Raw genomic sequence first — 18,401 nt, 5'->3', positions numbered from 1 at the left:
TCACCTATTGCCAATGCTTGAGTCCTCTTCCTACAAGTGGTATATGAAGCATAAGTATTTATTTTTAAATTAAATTGAATTAAATTAAATTTAGTTTTTGAGGTGGTTTGATTTGGGGACATGCTATGAGGTACCATCAATAGCCTGGGTTATAGCTAAATGAAGGTAGAGAAATCACTAGTTTAAGGTACTTCACTAAATGAAAGTTGCCATTGAAATATTCAAGCAAGCAACAACTAGTCAATAATCATTTATTGGTTCCGAGCTGGTGCTGTGGAGGATATAAGAAAAATATAAGGAAGTCTCTATCCAAAGGAACATATAATCTAGTAGTCATGGCAAGAGGTAAAATTCAGGAAGAGGTAAAATTCAGAGGGGAATTGAGTGATGACTGGGGTTACATGGGTGGTAAGTTATAAGAGTTCCAAGAAAGGGGGTTTGAGCGTAAGCAAGAATGGTCTGGAAGACATGGCTTTGGAAAAACATGAGATTTGAGTAGAGGGAGAATGTGGAGGTTAATTCACATGGGAGGATTGTGTGGGCAAAGGCACAGAGGTAAGACTGACGAGATGAGCAGTCCAGTTGAGGAGACTGGCCCTCAAAAGAGGAAAATTTGTTTTACATATTGGCAGGAAATAAGCTTGGAAAATTCAGGTGTAGACAAGTTATAGAGGACCTTGAGAGGCTGCTGAACAGAACTGACTCCATTCAATAGTTTTCTAGTCTTCTTATGCCATTAGGCTCCTTTTCTGAGCTTTCATAGCACTCACAGAATTCCAGGTGAGTGGGAGCCCAGAGATCCCTGAGTCTTTTCATTTCGGGACTACTTTTTATCTTCTACTTGCCTTCCCTTTACTGTCTTCCTTTACCATACCATTTATGCTAGGAAAGGTTTGTGTGGCTCAGGGATCCTGTAAGACCTCCATTTCTGGTTAGTACAGGTCAATCATCAAGTATTAAAGTGGCCTTCCTCTTAGGAGAATGATTTGGTTGACCAGGCAAGCCTGTTGTCTTCAAAAGCCAACCCAAAAACTCCATGAAATATGTGTTACTTCCTTCACATGTCTGACTGAGATGCTATGGATCTGCTGGTGTTTTTTTCCTAATGATTTGGAGCACTTTTTTTTTTTCCTTCTGAAGTGTGAAATATTTGCATCCATATAATAACAAAACTACAGTATGGTGAATAAGAATCCAGACTTTTGGAGCCAGATTATCTTGTGCTGAACCTGGTGCTATTGCTTCTGAGCTGTGGGAACCTAGGACACATTACTTCACTTCTTCAATCCTCAGATTAAAAACAAAAATCTGTAAAGTAGCTCCAATAACTGAAAATACCTATGTCAGAGTTGTTGTAAGGATAAAAATGAAATATAAATGTGTGCAGCATTTAGCTTAGTGCCTGGCATAAAATAAACTCTGAAGAAATGTAGCTATTATGATTGTTACTAAGACCTGGCTGGGGACACGAGAGTGAAGATGATATGGTGTCTGGCTGGGAACGAGATAACTGTAAAGTAACTCTTTTAATGCCGGTGCTCCTTTCAAAGGAAAATGGGGCTGATGGGTGAAGGCTGGAAATTAAAATCTTTTGAGCACCAAGTATGGAATAGGCTTGGGGTAGTCTGTTTTATAGCAATAATATATATGAAAAAAGGAAAACAAGATTTGAAACTGATTTTTTAAAAAAAATTTTTGATTTCATTTATTTTTGAGAGACAGAGAGAGACAGAGTGTGAGCACTGGGGAGGGGCAGAGAGAGAGGGAGACACAGAATCCGAAGCAGGCTCCAGGCTCTGAGCTGTCAGCACAGAGCCTGATGCGGGGCTTGAACCCGCAGACCGTGAGATCATGAACCTGAGCCTACGTCGGATGCTCAACTGACTGAGCCACCCAGGCGCCCCAGAAACTGATCTTTTAAGCCGTTCCATATCTGATTGTCAGACTTATAGGACAACTATCTGAGTGACTGCTGTGTTATTTGTGGGCATCTGTGGCTGATGTTGCTTCCTGAATGCTTTGGGTGGAATTTTAGAGGTGTTTGGCATTAGAGGCAGAGAGTGACTCTCCTTCCTTGGCCAGCTTAAATTAAATTATTTTTAATTTTATTGTATTCTAATTTTAGTGCTAGCAAGACATAGCCAAAAACCATTTCTATTCAAAAGTTGTGACCATTTTGACAAGGAGTACCCAAAGTACTTATCTGGATTCTAGATGCTTGGGTCTGGGGGAAAGCTAAGATTGAAAAACGTCTTGCTTGCTCGTTCCACTTTCCAAACTAGAGAGGTTTTTTTTGGGGGGGGGAGGTTAGTAAGCCCCCTTTTAAAAAATGCAAATACGGCCAATATGTTCATTATGCAAGGGATTTCTCAATTATATGTGCAGATTACCTTGGTCAAATAGTAATATTGTTTCCCTTCTAGAGCCCCACTAATAACAAAAGGGAGGAAGATTTGGGGTTTTGTGTATGCAAAGGGGTGGGCCCAAGTCAAGATAGGGTGCGAAAGGGGAGCATGACAGTGGTGGGTGCTGGGATGGGGAGTGCAAAGGAGGGCATCTGAGATGGAAAGGGTGAATAGAGGCAGGTTCGTGCCAGAAACAAAGGCTCCTCCTACGTGGCTTTTAAATCATTTGACTCAAACAGCTGCTTGAAGTCCCGAGCAACCTCTTGGTATTTTGCTTAAGAAGATGTACTGTTCCCTGGATGTGGACAGTTGTTCAGAGATAATGTGATTTGTTTGGTTCTGGCCTGGAATTATAGTTCCTAAAGCTGGCTGGACATCAAAACCACTTGGGGAGTTTTTAAAAAACTAGCACTTCCCAGGTATCACATAGAAGCCCTGAGATTTAGTCCAGGAATCTGTGTGATAATCAATACAAACCCTTTCCCCCAGGTGGCCTGGAGGCAGTTGCTCTATAGGTGAGCATCTGAGAGTCATTAATCCAGAACTCTTCTACTAGGGCACCAGGCACCAAGATGGTAAGTTACGTAAGTGCTGAAATGGTGCAAAATGATCCTCCCACTGTTGTGATTAATCTCGACACAAGTAATTTCTGTTGTTTTGAATTTATTTCTTAGGAGAATTCCTGGGGATGGGTTGACGGAGTTAAAGGTGTGAGCACGTTTAGAGTTTTCATCAACCATATTTACATTTTTAACGCTCAAGTGGTAGGGTGCCACTTTCAAAATTCTATAGTGTTAAATACACATGGAGGCTGTTCATTATTACTCAGGGAAAGCCCAAAGAAAGGAATTTGCTTTCAAGGGAGAAAGTGCCAAATCATTCTTCCATTTCTCTTTTCCAGTAAGACAACACTAATGAATTACGTTTGGAAGAAAATTTCAAAGTATTACAGAACGCTCAATTGCTTCTTAGAGCATAAATTGGAGTCTTCTTATCTCTACATTTAGTTTCTTGTAAAACTGTAGTCAGCAATGACCTCTTCCCCATTTCGTAGAAAAGAAAACCAAGGAAGAGAGTGGTTAAGTAACATGCAGTATGGTTCTCATCACATTTGCCATGAGATCTGAGTATAGTCATCTACTCAGTCATTGTTCGAGTTAATAAATAATTGAGTAGTTGCTATAGGTGACCCCGTGAAAAAACACTAGTAGATGAGTCCACAAAGAGAGTATTGTCCCAATTGGGGGAGGGTGGGTGGAATTAATTGACTCAGATAGACCTCCTGGTCTATTTTTTTTTTTTTTGCATTATGCTTTATTTATCATATATTTGCATAACTTGCTAACCTAAAAGCATGGTTATTGTTTGTGACAACAGATGGGAATAGGGTGAATTTTCAATGGCTTCAATGAAAAGAAAAAGCCGTGCTCTTACAAAATATCAAGTGATATATTTGTAGCTGTGTGCGGGGTCTGCCTGCATTTGTTTGCAAGAGCTGCCTGTAATATTTCCAGAAATTTTGCAAGCCAGTTGTTGAACACAGACACCAGGAAAAATTAAATTCTATAACTCACAGTTAAACAAGTTATGTTAAAAATAAAGGCAATAAATACTCAAAACTCATTACTTCCTTTTTATTTACTACATTTTACTATTATTTATGTCCTTGAACTTATTTCAATAATAGTGTGCCACTGAGGATCTCTTTCCAAGTCTGCATTCAAATTCGTAGCTTGAAACTGGCCATGGTAGGAATATTTACACCATGAAAATTGGCGAACACCATAAATCAGGCTCCCCATACTTTTTTATTTTTGAGGAGAGGCTGTTAAACATTTTATCAGCATGCCATCAAGGAACTGTGTAAAATACAAATATGGCAACTTGGCAATGTGTCAAGAGCCATTAAAACGCGCATACACTTTGATCTCTTAATTCTATCCCTGGGAATTTATTCTAAATAAATAATTCAAAGAAGGAAAAAATAACATGCAGGAACACATTCACTGTATTACCATTTATAACAGCAGAATCGGAAAATAACCTAACTAAGCAATAATGGTTCTGGTAGCGTTAACCCCATGGAATACTTTGTAGTCATTAAAGGTAATACCTATGGTAGTTATATGAAAATATATTTGGTATAGTGTTAAATTAGAAAAACAGGGCTAAAAAAAACAGGATGAAAAATCTCACTTACATTCTGATTTTGTTACGAATGAAGATTAAATGTGAGTAAAACAGTGCAAGCATTTGGTGTGTTAGTATGGTGAAATGATAGAATTTTGTTTTTATTTTGTTTATTGGAGTAGTGTGTGCATTTTAAAAATGTGGAGAAAGCCTGTAAATAAGTGATCTTAAGTAGTTTTAACATTTAACCAGAAGATTGAGCAGTTGTGTGGACCAGATGAGGTTTGGCTTTGACATGCAGATGTGTACTATGATTCTCTGGGCAGGGTATTGTAAAGGGAGTTTGGATGAGGCAGTCTGGAGTGGTAGATGCTAAAGGGCTTTCTTTTTTTTATTTAAAAATTTTTTAATGTTTATTTATTTTTGAGAGGGAGAGAGAGAGAGAGAGAGGGAGAGAGAGGGAGAGAGCATGCAAGTAGGGAAGGGGCAGAGAGAGAGGGAGACACAGAATCCAAAGCAGATTCCAGCCTCTGAGCTGTCAGCACAGAGCCCAGCACAGGACTTGAACCCACGAACCATGAGATCAGGACCTGAGCTGAAGTCAGATGCTTAACAGACTGAGCCACCCCGGCGCCCCTAAGGGTGTTTCTTTGGGGCAGCTCATGAAGGAGGAAGGAATGACTGGATGGGTACTAAAGACTTGCTAACATAGACTGCAGAAGCTGAGAAATAACCCAGAGGAAAAAAACCCAACTGGCAAAGGCCAGAGAGAGAGGAGAGGGCATTTCTTAGGAAAAGACAGGGAGATGCTGATTTCAGAGATGAACATGATGGATGTGAAAACAGTTCTGTTTAGATCTGAAAACAAGAGCGCTCCAGTCAGAGAGGAAATGATTCTTCTAAATCGTGGGTTCTCAAATTGTAGTTCATGTAAGGGTCACTTGGATCGATGTGGGGGTCATGTTAACAAATGCAACTTCCTAGGTTCCACCTACATGGATTCTGATTCAGTTGGTCTGGGGTTGGCAGGAATATGCATTTTTAACAAGTCTTACCACGCCATAAAGCTTCTGACACAAATGGTCTGCAGATCATACTTTGAACAACACTGCCAGATTAAAGGTAATAGTTTGGATTGGCCGAGGGAATGTATACCAATGTGTGTGTGTGTGTGTGTGTGTGTGTGTGTGTGTGTGTGTGTGTGTTGGGGGGGGGGGTGGCGGTGAGGCTATTACCTTGAGGCTTAGGATCTAAGGGCTTATGACATAAAGGGGTATGACAACAGAGAAAGCCCAGAAGAGACAAGTTATTTACTGAATCTGTAGAAACAAACTAAAAACAGGAGGTGTACTTATGCTACTCCTTACAGAAATACAGTTTGTACCACCGAATTCCCTTCCACTGTGAAACGACTTTTGTCAGGCATTTGGACCAACTGGAAGCAGCTGTGAACAAGAGAACTACAAGCAGGTGGTACAGAGAGGAATGGTCATAGGGAGAGTCTAGGACCCACAAATATTCGATTTCAGACCACTGGAAGGTGGTAACTAAGAATAAATGTGAGTAGAATAAGTGGGGCTGTGTCCAGAAAATATTTCGGCCCCCAGTGTATGATAACATTACATTACAGAAAGAAAGAAAGTCTGATTTTTGATGCAATGTAGTACTCTATATATAGGACTTTATCACTCAAAATAGTAATAACACTTAGACATGTGCCATTAACAACAACATATCACAAAATAAACATATTAAAAGTAAATGATATTACAGGGACAGGAGCTATGGTACTGAGATTATCTGTTTCACCTGGCTTTAGAAGGACTTTAGTGATTGTAGGAAGCTCTCAAATAGCCTTTAATATCTTGAGTTCTTCCAACTTAAAATTTTTTTAAATGATTATTCATTTTTGAAAGAGAGAGAGAGACAGAGAGCGTGAGTTGGAGAGGGGCAGAGAGAGCGAGACACAGAATCTGAAATAGGCTACAGGCTCTAAGCTGTCAGCACAGAGCCTGACCCGGGACTCGAACTCCAGAACAGCAAGGTCATGACCTGAGCCAATGTCAGACGCTTAACCTATTGAGTGAGCCAGGTGCCCCCTCTTTATACTGAAGGTGATTGTTTTACTTTAAAAATGTTTCACATTCCCTATCACCAGGGTCGCACTAGTCTCTTGGGACATAGCAGGATAAACCAAGAATAAATCACAACTCTTCTTAGCACTGGAGGCACAACACAGGGTCTATTGGATGTGTAAGGGTGCACCTGCCAACTATCCTATTCCCCACTTAACAGGGTTTTTTCATGGACTGATTGGCTTACACTTCAGAGCAGTGTTTCCTAATCATTTTTTTGCTCACAAATTCCTTTGAGAATCTGTTGAGAACCAAAAGCCTTCTTGAGAAAAAGCACAGGAATACAGGAACGTGTACATTTGCCATATAATTTTAGAGGATTTGGGGGCCCTCTAAAACCCACCCATGGCCTCCTAGTAGTCCAGAGTCCTCATATTAAGAACTCTTGCCTCTGAGGTTGTCAGTACAGTAGAGGAGGCCCTGCAGAGGTTGAGAAAGTTCTGATTATTGCTGATGCTGGATTTAGCTGCCAAAGAGAAATGCTGACTCTCCAGTTGATCGATAAAATGAGGGCAAGATGGCAGAGATGCGTGTAGTTTTATAGTACTGAATCCTCAGCTTGAGTAAACGTGTGCGGCTGGAGAGTATATATGACTCCTGTTCTAAGTCCTTAATGCTGCATTCTCTTAAGTGAAGCCAGAGTTAGTTCCCATTTGGGAAAGCAGTCTCTCAAAATTCTACTTTAATACTTGTTTATAGTCATATGTTTCCTTTCACGGTACAAGAAATGCAGGCCGGTTGTAAATACTGATATGGCCAACTCCAGAGTATGGTTACTGGTATGGGGCCAACTGATGCCCCTCAGTGAATACTGGACGCCCAGTCAGGCTGTTTTTTGGGGTGAAAGACAGTAGCGAGTGTGTAATATGCTTGGTTCCGAGTGTAAAATGTAGGTTTTCCTATCTGAAGCTGAACATCTGGGCCCTGATGACTTTGGAGATAAGTCCTTTTCCTGTACAGCCTTAAACCACAGAAGCCCAGTTGGCTGTCTTTTGTTAGTGGGTACCTCACTTGCAATTTGGGGAACTGGGTGTTTTCGGAGGAAAGGTCGTGCCTTTGTTAATCTCTTGTCCGCTTGGACTGTGATAGAGGCTCAGGCAGGATCTGGAGATTTACCCGAAACCCAACTGTTTAAATTAGCCAATTCTGCTGAAAGCGATAAGACCATGTTATTGTGTCATGTTCGTAGAGTGGGCAGATACAGGACGGGGAGCGAAAACGCACACCATCTTCAACCGTCCAGAGGAAAAGTATGTGCAATTGGCTAGATTAATTGTGAAATAGAGTCATACTTCTCTTGGTCTAGCATAGTGTAAGGATTATTCATCTTTTTCCAGGTAGAAAAAGAAAATCTATGACAAATATATTCAAGTAATTAGTGCAATTCAGTGTCTACAACCAGTTTAAGTATTGTACACCCATGACTGGGTCTCCTGCCAATTTCAATTCAATGTAGTCAATGTAGTCAATTTACTGTAATTTAGTACATTTAATGCATTTTAATAATAATACTGCATCATGGAATACTCAGTTACAGCCCTCAAAACAGAAATAGTCATGTACGCCAAAGGCTTATAGCAAACGCTCTACCTCTCCTGTCTCCTGGAGACTGCTCTCACTGCTATGTCCGCATGCCTAGCAACCTAGTTGCTGATGCAAGGAACTGACTGGCACACATGTCTTCCTTGATGCTTTTGCTTTCTTTCAGAGGATCCATTCTTTGCAGCAGGACCCCTACTCTTCCCTTGCTTTCCCCATTGGTATTCCAGCTGTCGTCTCCTTAAGCCCTCCTGAACACATAAATCCGAATGTGAACCTTCTTCTCAGCTGCCACAGAAATTTTTTTCTGTCTTTGTTCCAACTGAAAATGATCTCAACCATGATTGAGAAGTATAAGAATGTCTGTGATTGTTCCTTGTAACAAGGAAACGGAAAGCCATATATTTGAATTCAAATTTAAATGATGTAAAACCATTGCCATCAACTACAAAAACCTTTAAAGGATTTAGAAATCCCCTTTGGCATACTTATTTCGGATAAAACCTGATTTTTCTTTAAGCTCCAATATCTTTGGTCAGCAACTTGCCGAAATTTATATCAGTAGTCTCTCCCTCTTCCTCTGCTTGTGATAAGGGAGTAGAAGAGGGTGTTGGATGTACATACAGGAAATAGGAGGGGAAAAGGCAGAAAAATCTTACATGTTGACAGTACCACAATTTCCTACATCTTCTAGAATAATATTGTCACTCTATCCCTACACACAGAATGTCTGGTAATATCAGAGAAGTATCTGTAGTAATGTGGGCTTTAAAAAATATAATGGTAATAATGTTCATTATAGCAAATGTGGCATATAACTTTTACTTTAAATATATGTGTATGTACTTTACTTGTAAGCATTTAGTTTAGTTTTTACACTTTATTTTATTTTATTTTTAACGTTTTTATTTTATTTTTGGGACAGAGAGAGACAGAGCATGAACGGGGGAGGGGCAGAGAGAGAGGGAGCACAGAATCGGAAACAGGCTCCAGGCTCTGAGCCATCGGCCCAGAGCCCGACACGGGGCTCGAACTCACCGACCGTGAGATCATGACCTGGCTGAAGTTGGACGCTTAACCAACTGCGCCACCCAGGCGCCCCAGTTTTTACATTTTAAAAATGCCATCATGCTAGTGCTTTCCCTCCAAAATGTGCACAATATGTAGAAAGAAGCTCAAAAGTGAACATCGCTTCCTAGTGTATAGGAAGCATTTACCTAGTATAAACATTGTATACCTAGTGTAATAAGAATACAGCTGATGCTTAAATGGATCATTTGAATTAATGAAGGGCAAGTAACTAGGGTATCTTTGCTGAGTCCTATAGCTGTCTTTTCTTTGTTTCCATCCTCTCTGTCTCAGGAAAGGCAATTTCTAAATGTGAATTGTGGCAATGTTTCTATTAAATTTTAGAGCCATAAGAACACATGGATAGTTTTTGCAAGACAGCAGGGGAGTTCTATGTAAAACTTGGATCAAAAGTTCAAAACCCAAACCAGTAGTTTTGGATTTCCCCAAGGGCTACCCATTTGACATGTATGTCATCCAGGAAAGACCCAACACACACATATATGGAAGGAAAAATAAAAGTTTCTCTTCCAACAGGGGCTAGGCTCCTGTGGTTTTCAGTTTAGAAACTAGATTGTGCAATTGTATTCATAAGAAAAAAATCATCAGCACTTTCAGCTTTAGTTTATGCTAAATTTTGTTTTTGAACTGTGACCAGCCAAACTTACGAAGTTATTTGAAGTTATATTATTTTAAAGCTTCCCTGGTTAGCTAGTACTTTCTTTGGAGTGCTGAAACGATCATATTTTAAATTTTTTCCTACACTTATTCATGCTACTTGGAATTTAAATGTTAGTGCTCTTTCCTTTATATATTTGGTCACGATTGGTTTTATTTCTCAACAGGTATGTAACTCATTATTTTATCTGCTAACTGTGATTACTTTTCTTTCTTTTGCCGGTTTTGAGAATGTTTAACAATTCTTAAATACTTGATGTTTAACAAATAAATTACTAAGGTAAAATGCAGGATAAATAACAAAAACAAATTTAGTTGCCTTTACAAACTCTTTTTGAGTTCGATCAGGAACTTCTAAATTATTATCAAGTTTTCTCTTTTCCTATAAAATATTGGCCAAAATACAATTTATAAACAATATCACCAGCTGGTCAGGGAAAAGAGTAGAATGATCCTTTTTTCTCACCATTTGGTAGGCTCTGTTCTAAATTATTATTTTGAGTTATTTTAGACGGCTATAGAAAGGTCTTTTTTCAGAAAAATGGCAAGTAACTGGGAAGTAAGAATGAATAGCTTCAAAATGTCTATAGCCTTTTACCCCTTCTAAGAATTATCCCTAAGAAAACAATAAGTATTTTATTATAAAATAAAAGCTTTTCAACGCAAAGTTTTTTTTTTTACAATAAAGGAACCTAAAAATCAATCTAAATGTCCAACAGAAATAAATTATATCTAAGCCTATTAAATATTTATTAAAATTTTTTTAAAGTTTATTTATTTTGAGAAAGAGAGTATGGATGTGGGTGGGGGAGGGATAGAAAGAGAAGGAGAAAGATAATCCCAAGCAGGATCTCTGCTGTCACTGCAAAGCCTGATGAAGGGCTTGATCCCACAAACTGTGAGATCATTACCTGAGCCAAAATCAAGAGTTGGACACTTAATTGACTGAGTACCCAGGCACCCCTAAAATATTTTTTGAAGAATAATGACAAGTAAAAAATTAGAGAATATAGCATATATTTTTGTTTAAAAGGGCCTATATATAGTTTTTATACATGAATTCAGAATGTGAAAATAAGGCAATATGTTAAAAATCGTCATCCAGTGTATGGTAAGATTACATATAATTTTAAAATGTTTTTCATTTTTCTTGTAGTTTCTATAATTAGTACGTATTATTTTTATAATAAAAGGCCCAAATTCCTTATTAAAATAAAGTCAATTTGTGGTGTTATATTAATAATGAAACTAGTAAAATGATTTTGATATGAAAATTATTTTGACATTTTGAAGGCAACTCAATGCTTTGAGAGCCCTAAGCCTATAATTACATTTTATCTTTTAAGATTTAGAGGATCTTTAGACTTAGAGGGATCTCAAGTCTCTTATATCTTGAAACTTGATAAGCTGTAGAAAATCACTTTTAAAAAGAGATGTTGGAGTTATTAAATGGGTTTGTGAGTGGTTTATGTTTTAAAATAAGAGAATGAACTTTAGCTAGAATAATTTAAGCAAAGTATAAAACATTTAATTGATGAATACAGATGACTATTTAAAAATTTTTATGTGAGAAGATTCCCAAAGGTATCCTTTAAGAAGCACATTTTCCTAATGCATCTAAATATTTAGAAATAATTGACTTTTAAATATCTTGAAAGGCATACCTTACTAGGCAAATCATAGATGTATTCATTCTGGTATAAGAAAATCACCTTGTTGCCTTCCATGGCCATTTTCTACACAATAATATATCTAATAAAAGTTTATGCCAAATATTACTTGAAATATTTTTACATTATTTCAAAGTTGATTAATTTAGCAAAGAAAGAGAATTTTCCTTTTAAACATGAGCCAGGTTTTGTGTTTGATTTGTGTAATATTCTTAATTACATTTTTCATTTGTTTTTGTCTGTGATTGTCTGTGGCTTTGGTTTAACAATACGTCATGGTCTTGTGAGGACAGCTATTGTCCTTAGTAATGATTTCAGCTGCAAGTTATACAGTACCTGACTAACAGTGACTTAAAAACAATCCTGATTAATTTCTCCCATATAACAAGAAGTCTAGATGTCTCTCTCTCTGTCACAGGCTCAATGGCTCAGTGGCTCAGTGTCACTGTCTCTGCAGTTCTTTTCTCTTCCATCATGGATGCAGATCCTTGCTGCCGCTTTGAGCCCTGTGTATTCGTCATCCATCCAGAGGTGTAGCGCTGGGTGGAGATGAAAGGAAGCTAACTTGGCAGTGGCTATCTCTTGTTCTAAGAGAGTAAAAAGTAGTTCAGAGACCTCTCAAATAGGTATCCTTCTGTGTTATTGCTGGGTTACATGGCCAGCCCAACTTCAAGGCAGGTGGAGAAACAGGAAATAGAATTGTTATCATTGCCTTAGACCATGCATTCATAATGGGGAAGGAGGGACAGGTTGGGGGGTGGGGGAAAGGGTAAGGGTGGGATAGGGTGGTGCTAATGATATCATCCCTAAAGTGGAAGATAAGACTTTTTGGTGGAAAGAAGAGGAAGAGAAAATTCTTACTCTTTTTATGTATAAAGATATACAGATATACACCAATATACATATAATACATAAACAGACATATACATGGTATTAAAATTTCATGGGTGAGGCGATTAGGAAAAAAGTGTCTAAAAATGCTCTGGGGAATGATCATGAAAAAAAGGTTGAGAAATACTGGCCTAGACCAAAAATGATCCATTCCTGAGGCTTTGCACATAGTCTTACAAACAAAATTGGATTCTATTACTAATGAAAAAGAAAGGAATAGATACTGAATAGAAAACTAACAATGCCTGCCACAGACAATGTCATAAATTAAATTAATGAACAACTTACACCATCTTGTAATTAAACTGCGAATTCCTTTTTTAAAAAAATATTTATTTTGAGAGTGTGGGGCAGAGAAGAAGAGAGAAAACCCCAAGCAGGCTCTGCACTGTCAGCACAGGGTCCAACATGGGGCTCGAACAGATGAACTGTGAGACCATGACCTGAGCTGAAATCAAGAGTTGGGCACTTAACCAACTGAGCCACCCAGACGCCCCTGAACTGTGAATTTCTTAAGAGTAGGAACTGTCTTATTACCTTTGTATATTAATACACCGGGCCCTCAATACATGTATTTTGTAGATTGAATGAAACCTAACATATGTTTTACAGATGGACCAGTTACCCCCAAACATTAATTTGAACATATCTCCTTACCCAGCAGCCTTCGCAGCTTCTAATTCCTTACAGGAATGGGGTCTGCCTTCTCATTCTCATTTCCTGCCACTTTCTCAACTATTATCTCAACTTCCCTGCACATTGATCTGTTTGGTCCCTAAACACATCTTTGGTCTCACTCATCTGTGTTTTAAAAAAAAAAATTTTTTTTTAAATGTATATCCATTCTTGAGAGAGAAACACACAGAGTGCAAGGGGGGGAGGGGCAGAGAGAGAGGGAGACACAGAATCCAAAGCAGGCTCTAGGCTCTTAGCTGTCAGCACAGAGCCCGACACGGGGCTGCAGCCCACAAACCACGAGATCATGACCTGAACCGAAGTTGGATGCTTAACTGACTGAGCCACCCAGGGCCCCTCACTCATTTGTGTTTTTGCACATGTGGTTCCCTCTCTTGTTACCCATCAAACTCCTTTTCCCTCAAGACTCTATTCGAAGTCCCTTCCTCTGGGAGTCCTGAGGGGGTTCGACTTGCGTGGAAGGCCTTTCCCTCCCTCTCCAACTTTTTTAAACCCTTCCCTTCACAGCCTCATTTAAGTTCGGCACCCCCCACCCTGGTTCTTGACAGTGCCCCCAGACCACATGCATTTAAATCCTATTGTGTTTCTGGTCTGTGTCTTTCTGGGGTGTGCCTAATTAAATAATTTGGTGCACGTGATGTCTTTACTTGTTGCCTGACTCAAGCACCTGAATCCTGTCTCCACGATAGGCTAAATTCCAAGACATCAAGGAAACTCCTACAGTGTCTGGTGTAGTGCTGTGCATCCAGGAAACAATAAATAAAACTTGGTTGAATAATAGATATAATCGATAAATATCAATAAATAAAATGAGAGCCAATAAGCAGTTGGCAATTCTGTTTCCTCCTGTTCTAAAACCCACTGTATTTGTGTTTTAACATAAGTATACCCAGCATCATTGGGATCCATTCATAAGGGAAGAATCTAAAGGCCTTACTTAGGAGCTAGAAGCTCCATGACCCCATCTCTTAAACCAAATAAAAACCATATCTGTTTAGAGAACAAATGAGAAAAAAATAGATGTGCAGGGGATATCTGATACATAATTATGCTTATTGGCAAGATTTTTTTTCTTAATAATGTTATTTTGGGGGGCACTTGGGTAACTGTCGGTTGGGCCACCGACTCTTGATTTCTGTTCAGGTCGTGATCTCACGGTTTGTGAGTTCAAGCTGCCCAGCGGGCTCTGTGCTGGCAGAGGGATTCTTGGGACTCCCCCTCTCTTGGGATTCTTTCCCTCTCTTCCTCTGTCTCTGCTTCTCCCCTGCTCACACTTTCTCTCTCTCAAAATAAATAAATTTTTAAAAAAGATTTTTTTAAATGTTATTTTTTAAAGTTTATTTATTTTTGAGAGAGAGCCCATATGTGTATGCAGGCATGTGCAAGCAGGGGAGGGGCAGCGGTGGGGTGGGGGAGAGAAAGAATCCCAAGCAGGTTCCACACTATCAGCACAGAGCCTGACTTGGGGCTTGAACCCTTAAGTTATGAGGTCATGATCTCAGTCAGTTGGAGTTAAGCATCCAACTGACTGAACCACCCAGGCGCCCCTGAGAAGATGTTTTAATAGGCATTGAGACTTTACCTTTTGGAGGGAAGAATAGCACATTAGGGGAATGAAAATGTTTTTTTTTTTAAGTTATACTATTTTATTATAAAAATTTAAATACATCTAAGAGTCCCTATGCCAATCACCCAAATTCAACAATTGTTAAGATACTGCTATATTTGTTTCATCCTCTTTCCCCTCTTTGCTGATGTAGTTTAAAGTAAATCTCAGACATCATGTCACTTTCCCCACCTATGGTATGCATCTCTAAAATCAAGAGTATTTTCTTACACTACAATGCTGTCATTATCCCACCTAACAAAATTAGTAGTAATCCTTTGGAATTTTCTAAAACCCAATTTATAATCATATTTCCCTGATTGTCTTAAAAATACCTTTTAACAATTGGTTTATATAATTCAGTATGCAGACAGAGTTCATCCATTATACAGGTATTATATCTCTGAAGTATCTTTTTTTTTTAAATTTTTTTTAACATTTATTTATTTTTGAGACAGAGAGAGACAGAGCATGAACAGGGGAGGGGCAGAGAGAGAGGGAGACACAGAATCTGAAACAGGCTCCAGGCTCTGAGCTGTCAGCACAGAGCCCGACACGGGGCTCGAACTCCCGGACCGTGAGATCATGACCTGAGCTGAAGTCGGACGCTTAACCGACCGAGTCGCCCAGGCGCCCCTGAAGTATCTTTAATATACATTATTTTTAGTCACACAAATGAACTGATGAAGAAACACATTGGTTGATGTATTGGGGTAATTCTATTAGGCTGACAGTAAGTTGTTATATTGCTCTTATGTAGATGGAAAAACCAAAAGAGGTTTTGTAAATAGGGATGTCATAAATGATTGTTTATAAGATGGCCAATTATGATAGTTCTATTGCTTTGTTTATAATAGATGAAAAAGAAAGAAATTGGAGAGGGATTTTGTCTTTTGGGTTGATTGTGTTTTGTGTGTTGAAGCTGATTCATATGTAACTGGAGATAATAACATAATAAGCCTTACTTCCTAGATTGTGAAGGTCAGATGAAAAGCTAGCAATCTGAGGAAGCTGTGTTTAGCTGTGGTACAGCATTTCTCCAATCTGACTGTGCTTCTGAGTCATCTAGGGTTTTAAAAATAGTTTCTCCGGTTCTTCCCAGACCTACTGAATGAGAATATCCTCATGAAGGTCCGAGAGAAACATTTAAAACAACCTCTCAGGGTAATTGTGATGATGATCAAATATGGGGATCACTGACATTACCTCCCTGCACCTTGATTGCTTTCTCTACAAATTGTGAATAGTGATACGTCCCAGGGCTAATGGTATGTTACAGTGTTGTGGGTGGATAACAAACACAGCAAATAAACACCAAATGCTTCCTTAACACCTTACTCATGATCAGTATTATTATTTCAGGTGATCCTCTTCCCTACATTGGACACTTGACTTTGGGATGGATTAGAATTCCTCAGCACATGTTGTTCCCTGTGTACCATCTAGTATGGTGCCCAGCACACAGTTGGAGGGCAGTACATATTAGAGGAATGAACACATGAATGATATTATTGAGAATTCAGATCAATGACCCTTCAGATTACCCATCCACTGACAATATAGAAAACTAGTAAGCCACCAGTGTTATTCTGATTTAGGAGGTGTCCAGACTTAGATGGGTAAGACCCAGAAAATGGGATTTATGCCCAATAATATGTATCTTCCAATGTCTTCCCTTTCTTTGTATGCAGTTTTTGTGTCTTGTAAAACTTCCTCATCTTCCAATCAAAACTGGCTTTGAGGAGACAATGAGACTGGAAACACATTCATATAAATGTGGAAATGGTAAAAAGGGCTTTACCTTCCAAGGATATTCACATTTTACCAAAGCACCAAGCTTCTAAAGAAAGGGCTGTTCCAATGGTGGGAGAGATGTTTCAGTAGGGAGGGGACTTCTCATCACCCTGATGTCATGTCACCCCAAGTAGGTAAGTACCTTCTGGTAAGACTGTTCCTTGAAGAGAACATGCTGGATGCCTCCTGTGCCAGCTTGCTGGAAATCCTGAGGGTTGATGTTTTTGCAGGGGATTCTTATCAGCAGGGATGACAGCTGCTGCTATAGATTGGGGAGCTACTTCCTTTGCCATCTTCCTGTGGGAAAGGTTCCCCTGAGCTGTGTCTTCAGTCTCCCAGATTGAAAGTTGTGCTCTGGGGATCTTATCAGATGCTTCTGAACTACAATCCTTCAAAATGAAGCATCCAGAATACTCAGTTCTGTGCATGAGTAACAGTGACACTGGAATTCAGGCAGGAGAATATCATTAAAGAGATAAGATGAGATACAGACTTTTCATGTGATAGATAAGGGGAGCCCTCATCTCATTATATGCCCAGTGATACAAAAAGGAGGGGTACATGGTTTATCCACTGATGGTTGACTCTATGGTAGTGAAGTTTCTTGGGATCATATTTTAGAAAAATAGCGAGTATGAGTCTCCTTCTTGATTCCTGATTACACACACACACACATACACACACACACACACACACACACCCCTTGGGACAGTCTAGTAAAGCTTCATGGGATATGGAACACTGAAGAGTTCACTGGGAGGTTTTCAAATGCTTACCAGGTAAGCACTTGTAGGGTGATAAAGTAGAAGGAAGCTTTCTGATGGATGTCTGCATACTATTTGTGTTACAAGATATCACATAATGTGCAAGAGAAGAGATGGTTAGAGGAGGATGGAAATGAGGTTAGGGGATTACCTTCTGGTGCATTTCAGTTGACTTTGGGATTACGGATTTTAAAAGGATGGCGAATGATGATTTCCAGAGTGGTTTCTTTCGGTGTCTTACTATTGTCTCCTGAAACTAATTTCAGGTGGGTTTGTACTACTAAGACAAGACTAGGGTAACCTAGTACATGAAGGTGACTAGAGGATCATCTCCTAAGAAGCTGGATTTATATGAAGAGATAGTAATCAGAAAGAAAATGGTTGGTCATCCATGGAAACAAAAAACAAGCATGTTTGAGAATTGTACTTAGGCAGTGCCCATATGTGCACTGTCGAGAGAGAAAATCTTGGCTAATTGACTTTCTGTATTTTGATCATTTCATTAATCCAAGGTTGATCCTGATCCTGTGTCACATTTTCTTAAAAGTGATTATCCAGTGATACTAGCAAATGCTACTTCTACCCAGGAAGGAACTGCAGGACACATTTATATTTTCTTTTACAAAGGATCATGAGCTAATTTTACACCTCCTTGTTGTTGTGACAGAAGCAATATATGTTTGTGAAAGAAATTTGGAAACTACAGATAAGCACAAAAAAAGGGAAAAAAATCTATAATTGCACCAATAAGAATATTGTTAACATCTTGATATAGTTAATTACTTTTCATTCTATTTTTATTGAAAAATCAAGGTCATGCTGCACATAGTGTTTTGAACTTACTTTTTAAAAAACGTAACAATGTTGTCATATGCCTTTTTCCATATTAAGTATTTTTCTAAAATAGTAAGGAACTCGATCATAAGAATGTATGCCTTTCCCCTCCCCCTTTGATAAGTTATTCTATGTGACAAGTTGTCATATATTTAACAAGTAGAGACAAATGAGGGCAAAAATGAGTAGAA

The 18,401-nt window shown here is 38.9% G+C and overlaps 1 protein-coding gene across 5 annotated transcripts in view; it reads left to right on the top strand.

The window, feature by feature from the left end:
* RHOH (ras homolog family member H) overlaps nt 1-18,401 on the top strand; it is a 44,494-nt gene that overhangs the window by 6,325 nt on the left and 19,768 nt on the right. The window contains exon 2 of one of the 5 annotated variants that reach the window (XM_053217443.1): nt 2,895-2,980. The exons of the other annotated variants lie outside the window; for them this stretch is intronic. The gene's annotated coding sequence lies outside the window, so the exon portion shown is untranslated. The remainder of the gene's footprint in view (nt 1-2,894; nt 2,981-18,401) is intronic. 5 annotated transcript variants of the gene reach the window in all.

The sequence above is a fragment of the Acinonyx jubatus genome, chromosome B1 (genome assembly GCF_027475565.1).
Source record: "Acinonyx jubatus isolate Ajub_Pintada_27869175 chromosome B1, VMU_Ajub_asm_v1.0, whole genome shotgun sequence".
Classification (NCBI taxonomy): Eukaryota; Metazoa; Chordata; class Mammalia; order Carnivora; family Felidae; genus Acinonyx; species Acinonyx jubatus.
The sequence above is the reverse complement of the archived record's forward strand: the minus strand, read 5'-3'. Positions and strand labels throughout refer to the sequence as shown.